The sequence below is a fragment of the Scyliorhinus torazame genome, chromosome 12 (assembly GCF_047496885.1).
Source record: "Scyliorhinus torazame isolate Kashiwa2021f chromosome 12, sScyTor2.1, whole genome shotgun sequence".
Taxonomy (NCBI): domain Eukaryota; kingdom Metazoa; phylum Chordata; class Chondrichthyes; order Carcharhiniformes; family Scyliorhinidae; genus Scyliorhinus; species Scyliorhinus torazame.
In genome coordinates, this window is record NC_092718.1 from 56,272,518 (window position 1) to 56,290,396 (window position 17,879).

The following is a 17,879-nucleotide window of genomic DNA, read 5'->3' on the forward strand; positions in this document are numbered from 1 at the left end:
CCTTTAGCTATAAAGGCCAAAATTTCATTTCCCTTCCTTATTGCATGCTATACCTGCATGCTAGGTTTCTGCGATTCCTGCACGTGACATAAAGCAGACCATCGTTCCATTTTAAGAAGAAATGGTTCACGTACTCTAGGTATGTCAAAAGCACTGGTCTACAATGTTCAATTCCCAGAATATTGCTAAATATTAAGCCCCTCAAACACATGGGAGGTTCTCTAAAACTGCAGTCATTCATGCCCTCTGGGAGCTTTTATCTCATTCTGCAATCTGTGTCAGATATGTCTGCACTGATGTTTGGTGTTATATTTAATTTATAGCCAAATGCAACCAGTATAGAACAATGGAACCAGCATAGAACGGAAACTTGACAAATATCCAATAGATAATTCTGGATCTCATCGTAGAGATACACCTGTAAACTATACTTAAATGTTCTTGGAAGTGTGGATGAGCAGAGGGATCTAGGTGTCCATGTACATAGATCCCTGAAAGTTGCCACCCAGGTTGATAGGGTTGTGAAGAAGTGTTGGCCTTTATTGGTAGAGGGATTGAGTTCCGGAGTCAGGAGGTCATGTTGCAGCTGTACAGAATTCTGGTGCGGCCGCATTTGGAGTATTGCGTACAGTTCTGGTCACCGCATTATAGGAAGGACATGGAGGCTTTGGAGCGGGTGCAGAGGAGATTTACCAGGATGTTGCCTGGTATGGAGGGAAAATCTTATGAGGAAAGGCTGATGGACTTGAGGTTGTTTTCGTTGGAGAGAAGAAGGTTAAGAGGAGACTTAATAGAGGCATACAAAATGATCAGGGGGTTGGATAGGGTGGACAGTGAGAGCCTTCTCCCGTGGATGGAAATGGCTGGCACGAGGGGACATAGCTTTAAACTGAGGGGTAATAGATATAGGACAGAGGTCAGAGGTAGGTTTTTTACGCAAAGAGTAGTGAGGCCGTGGAATGCCCTACCTGCTACAGTCGTGAACTCGCCAACATTGAGGGCATTTAAAAGTTTATTGGGTAAACATATGGATGATAATGGCATAGTGTAGGTTAGATGGCTTTTGTTTCGGTGCAACATCGTGGGCCGAAGGGCCTGTACTGCGCTGTATCGTTTTATGTTCTATTAAGGGGGTTTGAATCTCTAGATTAGTTTGAGCATGGCACACAGTCTTAAGGATCGGTTTTGTATTGAAATTAGTTTTGTCAAGACCTCACATGAGAAAAATCTGCTCCCTCATGAGCATATAATGGTGAGACCATACTAATTCTAGTGATCTTCACTATTGTCACAGGAGGTTGAACTCCACCTCATCTGTATGCTTGACTGTGTAAATAGATTGATGTGGGGATATTCCGTGACATAGCAAAACCATTCACTTTATTTTTACCAGGTTTGAGCTACATGTAATAAAAAAGGAAAACAGAAGCACAGTATAGCCGCAAGTATTTATTTAGAATAATGAATTTTAAACCAAGTTAATATTTGCTCATAAATAGTAACTTGTTGATTATTACACTGTAAAATCAATCCTCATTTACATAACAATGTATTCATAGTTCCAAAGAATATAGAAATAAGACATCCTAATCTTGAATCAATTACTATATAAGTAGCAATACAGGTGGATTTGTGCAACCAAGGTTGGTTTTTTTCATTTATTTTACTGAAGTATGAAGAAGGGAAGGGAAGACAGAAGATAAGAAAGGAGGTGGGGGAAGTTTGAGATTTTTGTAAGAGTAGGTATCAAACAAGAGATCAAGCAAATACATTTAAGAGCTGGGAATGGTGAAATATCGGATTTCTGGAGAATACTCATGAAGCAGTATTTAAAGAGTTAATTTGTCATTATTGCACCTGAATGAATCTTGTGATTTTAGCAGAATTTTGTCATGAATTAACGAACAAAAAAATGTGACAGAACAGAACCTCTAAAAAGGTGACAAATGATAGGTGGAAATTGCTCGTGTCGGGAGGTAAAGAAATCAGACCCAAATGTAAATAAAATTATGGAGTTGAAACACTTATTTTAAAGGCCACTTCAATCATATGTCAGAGTCTTCACATAATTTCTCCACAGTTCATCACATTTCTGTTGGAGCAAATTAACGTTTTACGACACTTGTGTATCTTTCCCAATTAAACAGATGCCAAAAGCCAATAGTTTACAAAAAAAAAGACTTCCTGAACTTCGCAACTCAGCAGTATTTTGACAAAAATGTACAATGAGACGCTATTTAAATGGGACCCCATTACGGAGAACATCTATTTGAAGGAACATTTATTTGGAAGGATTCATTTTCCTCATATCTGAAATGGAAAGATCGACGGGTTACATTAAACAGAAACAATTTAGGTTTGAGCTGCTAGAGTTGGCTCCACTCCAAGCCTGACTGATTGATTCAATGCTAGATTACATTATGTGCTGAACAAAATAGTTGAAGTTTCACCTGGAGCTATCCAAAAGACTGCTGTTATGCTCTGGAGTAAGCGAGTGCTTAGTAGAGCTCTCAGAAACTGGAATTATAATTGAAGCAGATTTTTTTTCGATAACATTGTTTTTGAACATGGCAAATAACTAAATTAATACAAGCTGTTCTTGGACTTACAGAACACTTCAGTACAAGTTGGGAACAATTAATATTTTTTACCTTAACGGTATTTGGTTATCAGATGACAAGATTACTTTAAAAAGGTGTCCCCGTTAAGCAGTCACTCATTTAAAAAAAATCAAACATTCTTTCAAAACAGACATACCTCTCAGGTCTCCTGCAGCAGTGTTACATTCAGTAGTCATTTAAAAAAAATACACTGATCATATATATATTCATTTGTGGAAGAATTCAGTTGATCATCTGAGACGAGCTGTTCTACATTATGGTGCAGCTTGCGTCTTCATTCTCAGCATGAGTCTGAAAACCAAACAGACAACATATACTGTTACAGATACTGTTACGTACTGAATTAAATAAAGGTTAAGAACTCCTCTAATGGTTGAAGTTGGCAACAAACGCAGGATTGCATTGGGTTAGCTGATCACAGCAGGGGTGGAATTAGGGGCTCAATTAGCCTCAGTACCTCTGGGTCAGTGGGGGTGGGGGGTGGAAACAGAGAGAGGCGAAAGAGCAGCAAGCGAGAAATCAGATAGTTGCAGCTCCAAGTGACCCCTGCTGGTGAGCATGCATATGACTGCACTTAACACCAATTTGAGAAAAGATGTCAAGGAAAAGTACAGGGAGCTGAGAATGTGGCTTGCAGCGAGAAAGCAAATATTTAAAAGAAGCATGAATCAACTATGAAACTTCTGCATCTCTAGAGAAACTTATACATGAACAAAGTTACCAAATATAAATACAGTTCTCCGATTCAGCCCTCCCACCATCCCCTTTAATAGAAAGTTTAAAAGTAACACTGCAGTCCTTAATTGCGGAAAACCTAATGGCACAATTGAACTTTGGGTGGGATTTTCTCATTTTCTGGCAGGGCAGCGCGACAAAGCCATCAAGACAAACTGGGTGGGAGCCATCAGCCATCAGGGGCTAGTTTAACACAGGGCTAAATAGCTTGCTTTTAAAGCAGACCAAGGCAGGCCAGCAGCGTGGATTCAATTCCTGTACCAGCCTCCCCGAACAGGCACCGGAATGTGGCGACTAGGGGCTTTTCACAGTAACTTCATTTGAAGCCTACTTGTGACAATAAGCGATTTTCATTTCATTTCATTAGCCCCAAGGATGGCTTCCTGTGCTGTATTTTTAGGATCATAGACAGAAAAATAAATAAGGGGCAAGTTCCCCCGGCCTCACACGGGCGCCAATGTTAATCAACAATCCAGAGGTTGGAGTCAGTGGGGGACAATCAGGCGTAAAGTCCTGATAATTATATGCAAATGCATTCAAATGATGTTCCGTCATGTGGGGGGGGGGGGTGGAGCAGTGAAAATTGGAACAGGAAATCCCGGTGGCGTCAACCACGTTTCGGGACTGCCACGCGATTTCCCGATTCCACCTCCCGAAATCAGGAGGGGAAAACTCTGGTACTTTTACAAGCCTTTGATCGAAAATTAAACAGTAAAACACTAAAATAAAAGCAAAATATTGCAGATGCTGGAAATCTGAGAGAAAAACTGTTATGACCCCCTTGGGGCCCCCCAAGGGCTGTGCTCCATTTGTTTCCCCCCCCCCTCCTTACACAGCTGATTATGAACTCCCCCGGTAATTGGGTGCAGGGTTTCCCTAAGGGGAAACTGCAGTATAACCCTGGCTTGGGTGCAGGTCAAGGAGGGTGGCCTTTCGGGGGCGAGGAGTTGTAGTTTTGTTATTTGAGTGTATATCGTAATAAACCAGTCATTCATTTCTACCTTACCGTGTGTTCCTGTTGTCTCTCCCGTTCGGGTTCTACACTGGCGATGAGGGTAAAGTGGAGCTGCCGCAACCATCGTGCATTATACCGCTGACCCACTTCATTCAGGCCCACAGAGGCCTCTAGTCCGAAAGGTGAGGTGCCGCATATCGGGAAACTTGACCAATTTGATGCAGGTACCAACAACAGGACCCAATACATAAAACGGGTGCAACATGTTTTTTTTGTCAAATGGAATCGTTGGAGATGAGCAACAGACTGTTATCCTGCTGGCGGCATTTGGGAGACCCACCTATGCGCTCATCAGGAGCCTCACACACCCAGACAGACCGGACTCCAAGCCTTTTTCCATGTTGGTGGACCTGGTTGAGGCCCATCTTAACCTGCAGCCCCCGATAATGGTCCGCCGGTTCCATTTACGCACGACCCCGCAGGCCCAAGGCAAACCAAATGGTGACTTCAACGGGCTCGAGTTCGGGCCGCACTGTCCGACTCCTTATGGGACCGTGGGCTCCAAGACGCCGATACCCAAAGAAGGCTCCTTACAGAGGTCGACTTAACCCTCCAGAGAGCGGTGGACATCGCCATTTCCCGGGAGAGCCGGGGTCCAAGAGTCACAGGGCTTGTCACTCCTGAACCTTGGTCACCAGAGTGACCTTTTTTTTTTAAACAATTTTTGTTGAGGTATTTTAGGCATATATAAAAAGTGACATTGTACAGTACAAAAAGATGAAATCAAGACACCCATTAAACATAGTGCAAACCACGGCTCTGTTCATGCAAGGACCTGCCTCAATAACCAGAGTGACCTTAACAAGAGGAAACTACTCTGTACAAAAACCCTGTCCTGGATGCAGTTCAGGAAGGGTGGCCTTTTGGGGAGTAGTAGTTTCGTTATTTCTGCGTATCTCCTAACAAATCAGTCGTTCATTTCCACCCTACCATGTGTTCCTTTCTTTCCCGTTTGGGTTATACAAAAACAAAGTGGTGAAAAATGTGAAGGAGTTAATACTAGCCGGGATCTTCCCTTCCCCTCACCTGTCGTGGCGGATTTTCTTGTGGCAAAACATTGGTGGGATCTTCTGATCCCACCAACAACCAAAGACTTTGAGCTCATGCATGGCTTGCCTGCTCCTTTGCCAGGATCCCACCACAAGGGGTGACTTCAGCAGGATTGTAAGAGGCCACTGGCAGGAGGGCATGGAAAATCCCACCCACCATCTTGAATCCAATATGACTTCTTTGGAACTGAAGAGCCATAACACAATGCTCTTTGGAACATTGAGCTGGCTTCGCAGAGGAACATTTAAAAAATGGCAGCCGGGACCTGATTCCAGGATTTCCAACCCCATTCCCAAGAATTTCTGATTTTCACCAGGGCCTTTTAAGGTGGGAGACTGGATCGGGTCCCATGAACTCAGTCACTGCATTCTAGACCTGGCCCTCTCCATTCCGAGTCATCTGCAATTTTCATGGATTCGGGCCAGTTTTTCAACGAATTGTGGTTCATAGAACCTCAGAGGAGTCGGGAATGATAGTCTGCATGAGGAGACCTTTTGAAAGGCAAGTGCAAAAGTCATTCTCATGTCTCCTATGCCAAGTTATGCCCCCCAAACCAGCCCCTAATTGCCTCTCATGCCTTCCATGCCAAGCTGTGAGAGTTCTACTTTTGCACTTTTAAAAACAGTTTTATTCAGGATCAATAAAAGTGTCAATCACCCAGACCCATTCAAGTATCAATTTCAGAAACTGCAAACACTTGAAACTTCTTCCACTGATGTAAATAAACAAAGGATCAGAGAACCAGAGCTGTTAGGTAAGCAATGCTTTCCCTGCCGTTCCAATGTTTCAACAGGCTAATAGATTTCTGGGCTCTGAATCAAACCTCATTATGTATTCTTGGTTCAGAGCCCAGACATCCATTAGAAGACTAAAACACCCGAGCCCCAGGAGAAAGTGGGAAGTTCTCAATGAATTACCTTTTTTTTAAAAAAAAGCTCTTAGCTAGAGGACCTTGTCTCATTTTATCTTTGACGGACTCTCCAAGCATCGAGATGGGTCTTTAAAACATCTTGCCTCAACATTTGGCAGCTCCTGGGGCCACCTCCAAACTCTTTCCTTGGTAGACTGGCGTGACTGCAGTCCGCACCAGTCTCCCCATAATGAAGATCCCGTCTTCGTGGGCACTTTCTCTCGGGGTGTGTGTGCCAAGCAGGGATGTTTCCTCGCTCTTGCTACCCACCTCAAGGGTAAAGATCCAACCAGTTATCTCTCCTTCATTCTCCATAGCACACCGTTAGACCTGAGCTTTTCCACCATTTCTTTTGTATCTTTTTTTTAAAAAACCATCAGGATGATTTCAGATTTTAAATTAAGGAACATGAAAATCAGCAGAACAAAAAGCATACTACAGATCATTAAATGACACATTAGAACCAGTAAACTGATCCCTTCCAATGATTTCTGGCCATAATTTAATTTATTGCGGGCGATGATGCCATTAAATCTACATTATTGCATTATAGTTAACGGAGGCTTTTTATGTAGATTTAATTTACTAATGTGAAGCAAAACTACCTTATTTTCTGGACAATAAGACGCAGTTATATTCTGGAAAAATCACCTAAAATTGACATGTCACATCTGGTCCAGAGGGCACACCCAACTACCTCCTTTTAAAAGGTCCGTCTTATATTCCAGCAACATAATCACATGCAAATAAATCAAATGCTTGAAGTTCACATACATGTTAAAATAGTTTGTTACCTTTCTCTTCATTATGTGGTTGATTATGGCCAGAAATCATTGGAAGGGATCAGTTTACTGGTTCTAATGTGTCATTCAATGGCATTTCTCTTCATTATCATAGAATTTACAGTGCAGGAGGCCATTCGGCCCATCGAGTCTGCACCGGGTCTTGGAACGAGCACCTTACTTAAGCCCCACACCTCCACCCTATCCCCATAACCCCACCTAACCTTTTTTGGACACTTAAGGGCCAATTATGATGGCCAATCCACCTAACCCGCACATCTTTGGACTGTGGGAGGAAACCGGAGCACCTGGAGGAAACACACGCAGACACGGGGAGAACGTGCAGACTCCACACAGCCAGTGACCCAAGCCGGGAATCGAACCTGGGACCCGAGTTGTGAAGCAACTGTGCGACCGTGCTGGGTGGTCATTTAACTCAAGCTATTAAACATTTTTAATGAACAGAACGTGTCCAATGTCTAGATTAACTCAGCTAGTTGTGCTAAACTATAATGCTAATTCAATAATCTTGCATGCCACATTAACAGGTGTTAAAATCTTGGGACAGCCCAGTCACATTTTTTTAATTTAAAAAAGTCCTAAATCCCAGTTATTTGTGTGTAGCCATGAGATTCCATGGTTTAAAGCTTTTTTACTATGCAAGAGTCAATCCAAGCAAACATTAAATACCATCTTACTCTACCACCGCCTATGCTCCAAAACTTAGAATCAACACAAGTTACACATGAATTAACAAGATTTTGTAGTTGATTCCAAACTATAAATTGTATATCAAATAGCATATACGACTAAGTCAGATCTAATGAATTGGTTCAGCACAGCAGTACAGCATATATGTCATTCAAAACTCTGACTTATCACAAGAATTTGAGCCCATTTTTGAGGAGCTAGTCTGATCCCCAGTCAACAACAGCACACAGCCAACAGAGTTCCACAGCACGATCTTCAGCAAAAATGGCACAGATCTGCGGAATGATGGTCCGGATGGTGTAGCTCAAATGTTATCCTCAAGTAACAGAAGCAGTTGCAGCAACTCTTTCTTGGCTTATTCTCAAGCCTCAGGATCTAGCCTCCATACTCTTCAGCCTGCCTGTGCTGCACCATTGGAATCATCGCCATATGCTGCTCAGAAGACTCGTGTTTTTACACATTTCAACCAGTTTCATTCTTCCTCGAGATTTTGGTTTCCATTCTCAGTTTCTTCATCAGCAACTGGCAAGTTCAATTTCCTTTCTTAGTTTCCCTTTTTGGTTAGGGTCTGTTTAGTGGTCACAGAAGAGTCCAATTCGAGAACGTGAAGAAAACTATTTATTGTCAAAACAAACTATATACACACAACATTTAGGTCCCAGCCTGGACTAAAACTATCATGGCTCCTCTCTGGACCGGCTTTTATGTTAAGAGTCCATTACTTTAATTATAGGGACCCACCTCTCATCGGGAAAACGGTTATTCCACGGGGCTAATTGGCCCATCCCCGTAGGTCTCATGTGGAGTATAACAGTCTGCCTCAAAGAATAAAAGTTTAGAAACCACATATTCCATTGCACAGAAGGACAGTGGGCAATCCAGAGTAAGAATAATTAACTGGGGGAGAGCCAACTCCATTCCAAGAACGGTGCTGGGTCAGATAGACTGGAACCAAAGTTAGGTGGGAAAAAACTGTTGGTGGCCAGTGGGCTACCTTCAACGAAGAGATGGTTTGTGCACAGTCACGGCATATTTCCTCAAACAGGAAAGGTTGGGCAAACATCCAGAGCTTCTTGGATGAAAAATGAGATGAAAATCAAGACAAAGAGGAGAAAGTGTGCTCCTGATAGTGTCTGGTAGAAAACGCAATTGAAAAGCAGATCAAAAGCAGAATGTTCAGAGGAGAGGTGAAGAAACACATTTGAGAAGCGAAGAGGGGACATGAAAAAAAATTAGAGGCTAACACGAAGGGGAATCCCAAAATCTTCCACAGGTACAAATAGCAAAAAAGGTGGTTAATGGAGGAATAGGGTAGATTAGGGACGAAGAGGTCGAGGACATGACTGAGGCATTAAATTAATACTTTGCATCTGTCTTTACCAAGGAATCAGATGCTATCAGACCATGGGTGACACGGGACTGCTCTGCCACTGGAAGGGTTCAAAATTGATCAGGAGGAGTCATTGAATAAACTGTTGGTACTGGGCAGCACGGTGGTGCAGTGGTTAGCACTGCTGCCTCAACGACGCCGAGGTCCCAGGTTCGATCCTGGCTCTGGGTCACTTTCCGTGAGGAGTTTGCCCATTCACACCGTGTTTGTGTGTGTTTCGCCCCAACAATCCAAAGATGTACAGAGTAGGTGGATTGGCCACTCTAAATTGCCCCTTAATTGGAAAAAAATGAATTGGGCACACTAAATTTTTTTTTTAAACTATTGGTACTGAAAGTTGACAAGGGACCAGGACCAGATGAGCTGCATCCAAGGATATTGAAGGAAGAGAGAGTGGAAATGGCAGGGGTGCCAGCCATAATTTTTCAGTCTTCTCTAGACTCAAAGAGAGGTCCCAGAAGACTGGAGAATTGCAAACACTATCACTCTTGTTCAAAAAAGGTCATAAAGGTAAGCCCAACAATTACAGACCAACCAGTTTAACATTGGTGGGGAAGCTTCTAGAAACAATTGTTCAGAATTGAATTAGTCACATGGAAAAACATGGGTTGATCCGGAACAGTCATCATGGACTTTGTAATGACTTAGGCCAGGCCTTTGAGATTAGCCAATTAGAATATGAGTTCCCTGACAGTGGCCCAATCAGGGAACCCCTTTCTGTGTATATAACAGGAAGTGCCAGACCCTCTGCACTCCCGGTGTAGACAGCAGACGGAATGGACATGGTTGTTCAGCTGTTGGGTTTGTAAATAAAAGGAATTCTGGTGACGGGACTTCTGCCTCCATGGACTTATTACAGTGGCGACGAGGAAAATGGAACGACCCAAAGAAACCTACTTGTCAACAGCCGCTGCATATTGAGGGTAAGCCACTGACAGGCAAAATGCCTTTATTCGGAAAGTTGGACTCTTTTGACCCTATAGTGGAAGACTGGGCCCAATATGTGGAGTGGATGAAGTACTTCTTTAGAACAAACGATATAATTCTGGATGAAAAGCAACGGGTCATTCTCATGACCCCGTGTGGGCCAGCAGCCTTTGCCATTATGCGCAGTCTCACTTTTCCGGAGGCACCGGACGCAAAAACTTTCCAGTAATTGACGGACTTAGTAAAAGAGTACGATGACCTTAAGCCACCTCTGATCCTGCGAAGGTACCAGTTTTACTCAGCATTCCGAGACACTGGGGAGCCAGTTACAAACTTTTTAACAAGATTAAGGCGATTAGCAGAGGCTTGCGAATTTGGCCTAACGCTATATGAGATGCTCCGAGACCATTTTGTATGTGGAAAAAATAATTTAGCAATACAGAAACGTCTGTTAGCAGAGGCTGAGCTGGATTGCAAACAAGCATTGCAGCTGGCTTTGTCCTTAGAAAAAGCGGCAAGCGGAGCGCATGAGTTACAGGGTACTCCAATGGAGGTAGACGCCCATACCAGTAAAACTGAGTTAAGCGACTACCGCTGAGGGATAGGCAACTGCATAGTCACCCTCAGGAACGACTCGGATACCAAGTTAACCAGGCCCACTCACAGAAGCCCTCCCAAGCAAGGGAAAATTGGGTCCAGACAGACGGCAGCCCCTGCAGCCTTTCGCCCGGCAGAATATTGTAGTTGTTGCCAGAGATAGGAGCCAGAAAGGAGGAATAGGAGCCCAAAACCATCTTGGAGAAGGTTGCGTAGGGCGGGGTACAAGACAATGCATACCCTGGAAGTCCCACTTCCAATGAGGAACAACTAAATTGTGAAACGATGGTGAAATCAAAACCCATTAAATTATCCATAAGGTTGAATGGACGTCCCACACTGATGGAGGTCAACACTGCAGCAGCCGTATCAGTGATAGAGGAAACTTTATTTAATAAAATTCGCACTGGACTCCAACCCTTATTCCTAACCAGGACTCGACAAAACGGAGGACATACACAGGGGAACCACTGAGAGTGTTGGGCACAACGCATGTAACTGTGGCTTATGGAGAGCACCTGGTTAGGCTGCCTTTAAATTTAGTGAAAGGTGTGGGGCTAAGCTTATTGGGACAAAACTGGCTAAAAGAGATCCAGCTGGATTGGGTAACCATTTTCCAGCTGGAAAATGGCCACCTGAGTGAACTCCTGTGCAAATACCCAGAGGTTTTCCGAGAAGGGCTCGGAACAATAAAGGGAGCAAAGGCGACATTGCATGTAGATCCAGAGGCAGTCCCAAAATTCTACAAGGCCCGACCAGTACCATTCGCATTAAGGCAGAAAGTCGATATGGAAATAACACGATTGGAGCATGAGGGAATAAAACCGGTCCAGTTTGTAGAATGGGTGGCACTCGTGGTGCCTATCCTTAAGCCGGATGCCTCAGTCTGCCTTTGTGGAGATTTCAAACAAATGATTAATCGCTACTCACAACTGGACAAATAACCAATTCCCCGGATTGAGGATTTGTATGCAAAGCTGGCTGGAGGACTCTTAATCTCAAAGCTGGACATGAGCCACGCATATCTGCAGCTGAAGCTGGACGAAGAGTCCCAAAAATTCTCAACGATAAACACCATGAAGAGCCTTTTCCAGTACACAAGGTTACCGTTCAGGGTATCGTCAGTTTGTGCGATATTCCAGAGGACAATGGAGAAAATATTGCAAGGGCTACCACAAGTCACCATGTACCTGGACGACGTCCTCATTACAGGAAAAACAAAGGCAGAACACCTGCAAAACCTGGAGGAAGTCCTTTTAGGAGGTTTTCAGCAGCAGGCGTGCGCCTAAAGAGGGAGAAATGTGTTTTCCTAGCACCTCAAGTAACCTATCTGGGGTACAAGTTTGACAAATCAGGGCTACCTACACCCTTTGGAGGATCGGGTGAGGGCGATTAAAGATGCCCGGCCCCCACCACAATCCAGGAGTTAAGGTCTTTTTTAGGACTGGTGACATATTATGGAAAGTTCATACAGAACTGAGCTTCCATCTTGGACCCTCTACACCAATTACTAAAAAAGGGGCAAGCCTGGGAGTGGTCCGCCCGCCAAGACAGGGCTTTCAAGAAGATAAAAGAACAGCTTTCCTCAGAGAACGTCTTGGCACACTACGACCCTAGGAGAGAGTTGGTGCTCACGTGCGAAGTGTGTCCATATGGCGTTGGTGCTGTTTTGGCACACAGAGGGCAAAACAGACAGGAACGGCCTATAGAGTTTGCTTCCAGGACGCTGGCAGCAGCAGAACGAAAGTACGCCCAAATTGAAAAGGAAGGACTGGCTGTGATCTTTGCGGTGAAGAAATTTCACCAGTACTTGTACGGGCGGAAATTCACAATAATTACAGACCACAAGCCATTGCTGGGTTTGTTGAAAGAAGACAAAGCAATATCACCAATAGCTTTGGCCTGGGTCCAACGCTGGGCCCTACTACTGGCAGCGTACCAGTATCAATTGGAGCATTGGCCAGGAACCCGGGTGGCAAACGCTGATGCACTAAGCAGGCTGCCATTACCGGACGCACCGCCATAAGTACCCAAAATAGAGGAAATGGTGATGACGTTACATTTCCTGGATGCCCATCCAGTGACCGCACAAAACATTCGTTTATGGACCAAAGGGACCCGGTTTTATCAAAAATAAAACACGGTGCTAACTGGGAGATGGAAAGACCAGTCCAGGCGGAATTCCACCCTGACTGGAGCAGAAGAAAGCAGATCACCGTAGAAGACGGGATCCTGCAATGGGGGGCTTGAGTAATAGCTCCAAGTCAAGGCCGTCGAGCAATACTGACTGAACTACAGCATAGACACCCTGGTGTCTCAAAAATGGAGATGCTGGCCAGAAGCTATGTCTGGTGGCTGGGCCTGGACACAGACAGAGCGGCATTGGTAGGTCGGTGCCAAGAATGCCAACAAGAGCAGAAGATGCCACCGGCCAGGTAGACCATGGTCACGGCATTGTGTCGATTTTGCAGGCCTGTTCATGGGTTCAATATTTTTTATAATAGTAGACGCCCATTCCAAATGGCTGGATGTCTACAAAATGAACTCTGCAAATTCAACAACTACCATTGAAATGGGTTGGCGGAGAGAGCCATCCCGACTTTAAAAGTTGGGTTGAAGAAACAGCATCATTGGACACCAAACTGTCACGCTGGCTATTTGACTACAAAACACGCCACAACGGGAATAGCACCGGCGGAGCTATTCATGGGCAGATGACTCCGAACCTGGCTGAGCCTACTATTCCCGAATTTAGGTGGCAAAATAGAGCGACACCAAGAAGCCCAATGCAGGGGTCACGACAACACTCGCTGAGAAAGGCAGTTCACGAGAGAAAAGGTATGGGTCAGAAATTATGCGAATGGCCCCACATGGGTAGCAGGAACAGTCATGGCCAGGACAGGACCTGTGTCGTATCAGATACGTGTGGGAAAACATGTAATAAAGAAACACCTGGACCAGGTGCAGGCCTCAGATCCGTTTCCTCCTCCGGAGCTGACTCAGACCAGCATACCAAGGACCGTGGAGAGTCCTCCCTGACAAATTGTTCACGCCCCCCCGACACCACTGGTGGGGACATCGGACTCGGATATGGACACCGTGGATGATGCCGCCGGAGGAAAGGGGCGAACCGCCCCTCAGGCGCTCACATCGGAAAAGACAGGCACCTAGCCATTCTACCCCACCTAATTCGGAGGCCGAGGAGGATCTGGACCCGGTGTAGAAACGAAGCAAGAGACCAGTGAGTCACGGGGGCTCCTCGGACTTTGGGGGTGGAGGGGTGTAATGACTTGGGCCAGGCCTTTGAGATTGGCCAATTAGAATAAGAGTTCCCTGATTAGTGGCTCAATCAGGGAACCACTTTCTGTGTATATAACAGGGAGTGTCAGATCCTCTGCACTCCCAGTGTAGACAGCAGACTGAATGGACATGGTTGTTCAGCTGTTGGGTTCGTAAATAAAAGGAATTCTGGTGACGGGACTTCTGCCTCCGTGGACTTATTACAGACTTCTAAAGGAAAAATAGTGTCTAACTAACTTAAATGTTTTTTTGAAGAGGTAACTGACGGTCAATTAGGGTAATACAGTTCACGTGGTGCACATGGACCGAGAATCCATAGAATCCCTACAGTGCAGAAGGAAGCCATTCAGCCCATCAAGTCTGCACTGACCCTGTGAAAGAGCATCCTGCCTAGGCCTAATCCCCCACCCACTCCCCATAACCCCACCTAACCTGCACATCTTTGGACTGTGGGAGGAAACCCACATAGACATGGGGAGAAAGTGCAGAAAGAATGGGCAGATAGGTGGCAGATAACGTTCAATTCAGGGAATATGCAGAAGTGTGAAGGGATTCATTTTGGTAGGAAGAATGTGGAGACACAATATAAATTAAGAGATACAATTCGAAAAGAGCATGCAGGGGCAGAGGGACCTGGGCGTATATGTGCATAAGTCATTGAAGGTGGCAGGTTGAGGGAGCAGTTAATAAAGCAAACAGCATCCTGGGTTTCATTAATAGGGGTATTGAGTACAAGAGCAAGGATGTTATGAACTTGTTTAGTTAGACCGTAGCTGGAATATTGTGTACAGTTCTGGGCACCACACTTTAGGAAGGCTGTGAACCCATTGGCGAGAGTGCAGAAGTGGTTTATAAGAATGGTCCCAGGGATGAGAAACCTCAGTGGTGAGATAGAGAGGTAGGGACTGTTTTTCTTGGAGAGAAGGCGGCTAACAGGACATTTTGATAGCGATGTTTGAAATCATGAAGAGGCTGGAGAGAATATTTGGGAGAAACTGCTCATGCTTGAAAAAAAAACGAGGGGGCATGGTTTAAAGTGAATTGTAAAAGAATCAAATGCGATGTAAAAAAAAAAAAATTCACACAGCGAGTGGTTCGGGTCTTGAATGCTCTGCCTTGAAGTGTAGTGGAGACAGGTTCAACCGAGGCATTCAAGAGGACATTTAATAATTATTTGAATAGAAACAATGTGCAGAGGTAAGAAGAGGCAGGGCAATGGCACTAAGTCATGCTGCTCATTCGGAGAGCTGGTGCAGACATGATGGGCTGATTGGCCTGTTTCTGAGCTGTAACAAATCTGTGATGGCCTGCAAGATAAACTAACTGGGTCAGCATTCTAAGAAGCTAGTAACTTGTATTCAAAAGATTGAATTTAAACCTCTACTGCAAGTCTGGGGACTAAATCAACAAATGTAACCGATATTTATGGAGGTTACTCGGAAACATTTTATGGCTATGTGGAAAAATGATCACTTAACAAAATTGTCAGAAAGGCAAATGATTGATCAAATTGACAATTAACATGACTGCAACAAATCAACACCTAATTTTATTTTATTTCTTTTCACCTCAACAAATTGTGATTAAAACACCTCCCAATTCACAAAATACACAAGCATTGCTTGCAAACAATGGAAATTTAAAAAAAAAGTAAAGACCCTGGTTGCAAAAAACATATGTTCATAATGTGGGAGAAAAGATTCGGAAGCTGAATTGTATGAATTTGGTGGGGACAGTCGAGGCGGACCTCCAGAGATGTGATAGTCTCCAGTTGTCGCTGGCAGGTAGAGTCCAATCAGTTAAGATGATGTCTTGCCGAAATTCCTACTTTCATTCCAGTGTCGCCCGGTTTTTCAAGAGGTGGACCAACTTATCACTGTTTATTTGGGCGGGCAAGGTACCAAGGATTTGGAGGGGGTGCTTCAGAGAGAGAGAGAGAGAGAGAGAGAGTGAGAGAGAGACAGGCAGGAGGCCTGGCGTTGCCAAATTGTTACATTATTATTGGGCGGCTAATGGGGATAAGGTGCTGGGTAGGTGCGGGAATCGGCTGTGGGGGGTGGGGGGGGCGTTTGGGTCCCGATGGAGTTGGAATTAGTTAGGGGAACAAGCCTGGGGGCATTGGTAACAGCGCCACTTCCAGTGGTGCCGGCGAAGTATTCAACAAATCCAGTGGTGGTGGCCACGCTAACAATCTGGAGGCAGCTCCGCCAACATTTAAAGTTCGGGCAGCCTCAAGTCTGGCGTGCCAATTACCTGTTCGAGTTGGCAAAGTTGGATGCCATATTTGGTGCATGGAGGGAGAGAGGGTTGGAGAAGGTGGGGGATTTATTTTTGGAGGAGTGGTTTGCCAACTTGGAGGAGTTAAAGGAGAAGTACGCACTTGTGGATGAGGTTAGGTACTGGCAGGTGCGAAGCTGGGTTAAGAAGTTCTTTTCGGCTTTCTTGGTGGTCTAGCCATCTACCTTGTTGGAGCGGATCCTATCCTGTTCAGGTCGGTGGAGGGGGATACGTCAGGTATGCACCTATGAATACCGGAAGAGGTGTTAAGTTTGGTGGAGGGGGTGAAGGCAAAATGGGTGGAGGGGTTGGGACCGATACTGGAAGAAGAGTTATGGAATGAGGCGCTGAGGAGGGTGAATGCAACATCATCTTTCTCAAAACTGAGCCTCATCAAAGATAGTATTTTGAGTGCGCCTCACTAAAGCGAGGATGTGGCACTTTTTTGAAGGGAAGGTGGACAGTGTGAGCGCTGCTTGAGGAGGCCCCCGCACCACACACACAGGTTCTGGTTGTGTCCCAAGCTGGTGAGGTTTTGGAGTTACTTTTTGACACTATGTTCCGGATCCTAAATATGGGGTTGGTACCCTTCCCACTGCAAGCAATTTGTGGGGTTTATGATGTGCCGGAACTGTGGACGGGGGCAGGGGTGCATGCCCTGGCCTTCGCTTTGTTGGTGGCATGGAGGCGGATTCTGTTGGGCTGGTGGTTGGTGACACCACAGAGCGCTTTGGTGTGACTAGGGGACCTGATAGTGTCTTTGCACCTCGAAGGTCAAATACACCGTGAGGGAGTTGATTGGCGGGTTCTATTGAAGATGGTGACCGTTTATATTGCACCTCAGAGAATTGGTCACTGTTAGCTGTTGTGGGGGGGGGGGGTGGGGGGGGGGGTTGTTCGCCTAGTTTGGGGAGGGGTATTTTGTAACAAGTGTTTGCTTATGCCTTTTGTAACTTCTGTATAAAATGTTAAACATCATTTCCAAACAAAAATTAATGTAAATGGGTAAATAAACTGTTTTACCGTTCAAATCTTCACTCTAATGATACTCTAAAGTGCCTTAAATATTTAGATAACGTGTAATGTAGGAAACTGTGGGAGCCAGGGTTTCAGAAAGAACAATGATAAATGACCTGGTGACTCTAGTGATAATTGCCAAGGAAAAACTCTGAAATCTCTCATCTTTTATTCAAATTGAGGATGTAAAAAATCTCTGGACACGAAACAAGTGAACAAGACATCTGTTTAATGTTTCACCTGAAAGACAGTGCCTCTGACGATTGTCTGAATCCATAACCTGCTAATTTAGAGACCAGTCTGCCAAGACCAGGTGCGAACAAACCTGGAGATCTACAGAGGGAAAAAAAGTAAGCAATTCTAAATTTTATCATTCGCTTGTGGGATGTGGGCATTGCTGGTTGGATCCGCATTTACTGCCCATCAGAGGACGTTGGCGAGTGGTCTTCTTGAACCCCGAGGTCCTGGTGATGTAAGAACACCCACTGTGGCATTAAGGAGAGTGTTCCAGATTTTTCACCCAGCAACAATGAAGGTACGGTGATAT

General features: G+C 44.8%; 1 protein-coding gene across 2 annotated transcripts in view; it reads right to left on the reverse strand.

The window, feature by feature from the left end:
* Positions 1-1,436: 1,436 nt before the first annotated feature.
* LOC140386413 (lamin-B3-like) overlaps positions 1,437-17,879 on the reverse strand; it is a 161,077-nt gene continuing 144,634 nt past the window's right edge. For both annotated transcript variants that reach the window (XM_072468740.1, XM_072468741.1), the window contains exon 11: positions 1,437-2,912. The gene's annotated coding sequence lies outside the window, so the exon portion shown is untranslated. The remainder of the gene's footprint in view (positions 2,913-17,879) is intronic.